Source organism: Cyprinus carpio, chromosome B4 (genome assembly GCF_018340385.1).
Source record: "Cyprinus carpio isolate SPL01 chromosome B4, ASM1834038v1, whole genome shotgun sequence".
Taxonomy (NCBI): domain Eukaryota; kingdom Metazoa; phylum Chordata; class Actinopteri; order Cypriniformes; family Cyprinidae; genus Cyprinus; species Cyprinus carpio.
The window spans coordinates 32,573,375-32,578,156 of NC_056600.1; positions in this window are offsets into that span (position 1 = coordinate 32,573,375).

The window sequence follows — 4,782 nt, forward strand, 5'->3', positions numbered from 1 at the left end:
GCGTCGTGGGATGGACCAAATCCTCTTGGATAAAACCCCAATGCCTGAACTAATTCAGCGCACGCTTCCTTCTTCGCCATGGCTTGAACTACCTACTCCAACGCTGCTAGCGTTCTTGTCATCCAGAACTCAAAACACTCCGTTGAAACTTTAGATCCATGTAATAGAGTAGCTCAATAAATTCTTGTTTCATTTATAAAGAAGTATTGTCTTGTGTGGTGTATTTTAAGATTAAACTTTGCCCAGATCCTATGCTACCTAGCTCGTAGTTTATAAATTATCATTCTGTTTGTATTCTCATTAAGCCATGAAGTGATATAAACAGAATGGAAAGGATATACTGAATTTTATGTTCGCTGGACGAACCATTGATGAAGTATAAACTAATTAAATTTGGAATCAGTTCAATTAGAGCAATTCGAATCTTTAGATTCGATTCTTCTCAAAATAAATGAGCTAATATTTCCTTACATGTCTTTTAGACCTTGTTTGGACCAGTCACACAATTATTTGTCGTAATTAGTAAATAATGCTTTACACCCCTCACCAAACCAACAAGCAATATCAGTTAATTCATATGTTGATGATGTTAATGTGAGAGTATATTATATGTTGTAATGGAGTTCTTCAATACTGTTAATTCTTTAATACATTTTCAGTAAGCAAATAATGAGAATAAAAGTGTGTTGGTGTGTGACAGGAGGGCCTTCATCCAAGGATAGGAAGTAATGAACAAGTCTAAGAATGCAGTTACATGATTCTAGAACTTGTCAACATCACTGAAAAAACATTGGCGTAGAGAGAAAACATTCTGAGAGATGAGGCTATACAAGAGAAAGAATGCCCCCCCTTCACGGTCACACACTCTGCAGCATCTAGACTGTAAGGTAAAGATTGTTTGACCTTTTCTTGCAAGAAAATAAACCATCTATTTGGACATGTTTGTCTCTTATTCAGTGATGTAATTTCAATTTGTCACAACAATAATTTGATACCAATGCAATATATTGGTGTTCTTTTTTTATTCTTTTAAATCTTTCACTGATTCTTGAGACATGGGACAAAATATGTCCTGCAGTTTTTACTGTTATTAGGTTTTAAAATGAAAATATATTCAATTGTAAATGTCATTAGGAATTAATAATATAATGTATTTGACATATCCCCTTCAATTTAATTTTGTCATTATTATATGAAATCTGACACTTGTCTTCTCACTAAATCTAGAACAGTGTGTCCACAGAAAAGAGTTCATTCATTCGTATGCTATAAAATGGATACAAGTGGTTTTTAATGATGGAAGAGTTTGTTTGCTTTTATGAGATATTATTAAGGGTTGCTTTTGATCAAAGTTGTTTTTCAGTGAAGTGTTTCATAAGGTTTCAAAGTTGTGTCCCCACTTTCTCAACACCATCAGACAATCAGTAAAATGTAATAAAATCAGGGAATATTGGGGCAGCTGTCATTTTTATAGGACCCCTTGCCACATTCCACCTCTGTACATCATTGTCAGACAGGCTCTGGTAAGTTTTTTAGTTTTAGAATATTTTAAATTTTAATGTTAGTATTTCCTGTGTCACAACCATGGTATGTCAACACCCTCAAAATATTTGAAATGTTTATATCATTTTATTCTGCAGAAGCAGGTTCTAGCATCAACAGAGAAAACAAAATGGCTACCACGTGAACTCCATTTGTTTCGTGAAAGAAATTTAAAAATTTGTCAACACTATCTGATGTTGCCACCGTAAGATTTTCTGTCCGACGGTGACGACGGGCCAATGACAGAGTTGACATTCAACATGAAAAAATCAAAATTGTCGAAGTAATTTTTAATTATATTAAAAAAAGTGTTGAATTTTTCTAATATTGTATAAATACTGTACTAAATATGTAACCTGACAGCATATATTGCTTTTGTGGATTTATAGTCATCACTTCCAGCAAAGTTAGGGTTGAGGGAACATAAGGCTGAGAGAACATAACACTAAGACATATCTACAGTTTGTATTCTGATCATGTGTGTTCTGATCATTTTTGGAAAATTTGTTAAGATGTTTAAATGTGAATATTAAAATCCTGGACATGAGATCTGAGATAAGAGAAAATAGATCATTTGTGTTCCAATGATATATCAAAATATGTGAATGTGAGTCTTGAATAAAAGCTTCATAAACAATAACACTGTTTATTGTGTTCGTTTTAATACAGTAATTGATTGATTCAATGTATTTGATAGTTTAAATGATTACAAATTCAGGTTTTCGTCACCACTGTCAGATGTGTCAGGTCTGTCAACTCTTGTCAAATAATATGTTAAAAACATCTTGATTGCCTGATTGCAAAATAAGTGATGGCAAGGTAAAAGTACATTCTGATAAAAAAGATAAAAGTTAGGAGGTTGAATCAAAGCATAGCTTAGTAGCTTAGTACATGTAAGATACAAAAATGTAGTTTCTTTTGTGTGAGTACAAGATTTAATTTTTCTCAATATTGCACACTATCGTTTTGCACACTATCACACAAAATCGTTTTCCATTGTGATGACCTGTACTTCTGAATGTCTTTAGATCTTCACAGTGCCAGTGAACAAGTCCGCAGTCTCTCTGCACTGTGTAAACGAGTGACGTATACATGCAACAGAGCGCTTCTGCGTCTACTATCATAGATATGTATAGATGCCCTATTCAACCACTCCAAATATGTTGACACGTCCTTCAGTTTGGAACATATCGTGGCCCATAGACACAAGTCACTAATGAAGCATCTACTTATTTATATCTGTCTACTATGCCAAAGCATGTAAATGGCGGCCCGCTGCTGCCTCCACACTGCCGCCGGCTCAGCCTGCTCGTCGACGAGGGTGCCCCCTGCAGTCTCCTCCACTCTCGCTCGGCCACAGCAACAGCCTCCCCCACAGCCACTCGGTACTCAAACCTTCATTAGAAGAGATGTTTCTTCTACCTCTGGGTCCCAAGAGTCTGCGGATGACAGTAAGAGATGTGATTCCTTGCCACTCTCGTCTCCCTCTTTATTTGCCAGTTTCCAGGCAGAGCCGGCTCGAGAACGCATTGCCTTCTCACGCCCCCTTTGTAATCAGACAAGTGAGCACACTCCGCCCTTGCTAAGGGACGCTACGCCACCCATTTCGGGGCTATATGTTCCGCCTCACTGTGGGTACGCCTGTGGTTCCCTTGGCCCCGCTGGTTTGGTTTCTGGGAGCCTGGCTACAGCTCTCCATTCCATCCCGCTGGCTCATCCGAACGATCAGGCTCGGCTACGCGATTCAATTTGCCCAGCGTCCCTCCAGGTTTTGGGTTATTCGCGCTACGATGGTAGACAAGGATCCTACCATCGACCCTGCTAGCAAAGGGCGAGATGGAGCCACTGTCCTGACATTTTATCCTACCCTTCAGATTTTCCTACCAGGGTTTATTGCGCATGCGCACATCAATATCGTGTCCTTTTTATCATGCTAAACAATTATTTTTAATGTATCTGCATTACTGTAAGGGTAGGTTTAGGGTTGGGGTAAGTGTAGACTTTAATAAAATACAATCTAATAGGTAGAAAAAAATTATTTATTTTTGGTTTCCTGTAGCTGTATCCCTACTAGCTACAACCGCGAATATAACACACAATCACTGTATTTGCATTACTGTAAGGGTAGGTTTAGGGTTGTGGTAGGTGTAGACGTTAATAAACCATAACTTTAAAGTAGCATTTTTCGTTGTCTAATTGTACTACCCACTGTTTTAATGGGAGGTAGGAAAATCTGACAGGGTAGGACAAATCGACAGAACACCGGTCCCTCCAGCTGACAAGAAGTCCAGCTTCTACAGCCCCTTCTTCATAGTACCCAAGAAAACAGGTGGGTTACGGCCAATCCTAGAATTGCGTTCCTTGAACCGAGCTCTTCATAGACTTTCCATCAAGATGTTAACTCTCAAACGCAATTTTGAATGCATTCGTCCCTTGGATCGTTTTGCAGAAATCGACCTGAAGGACCACTCGTACAATCATGTCTCCACTCTTCCTCGACACAGATTGTTTCTTTCTGTTTGCCATTGAGGGGCAGGTATACAAGTACAAAGTTATCCCATTCGGGTTGGCCCTGTCTCCCACGTCTTTACGGAAGTCACAGAGGGAGCTCTGGCTCCTCTCAGGCAGCTAGGTGTCTGTATCCTCAACTACTTCAATGACTGGCTGATTCTAGCTCACTCTCGAGTACAGTTGTATGAGCACAAGGATCTGGTGGTCAGACGCCTCGCCCATATGGGTCTTTGAGTCAACTGGGAAAAAAGCAAACTCTCCCTTGTGCAGAGGATCTCTTTTCTCGCTATGGAAATAGACTTCACCAGGTCACCATGTTCGCCCAGCTTACGAGCGAGTGCGCAGTCACTGCTGAATGGCCAAATTCAAAGAGTCAATTCAAAGGCAATAAACTGGTTCCACTGAAACTACTTCAGAGGCTCCTGGGGCATATGGCATCCACAGCAGCAGTCCTACTGCTCGGCTGTGAGTGCTAATAGTAACCTGGCCAGTGTCTGTTTGAAAAGCTGCTGGATCCTCGTTCAGCCGAGTGTTTTGTTATGGAGTGAACAGAGGAAGCTTGCAAATATATCTGGAGAGCTTTATCATCAGCATGGTCAGAAACAGACATGGGTTGACAGCAAACAGACATAGAAGAGGCAAGACAAAGAGTATTCCTAGGGCAAGTGTGGGTCTTTGATCGGCGAACAATATCCAAAGGGCTTGACAAAAGGGGTAATCTGATAACAC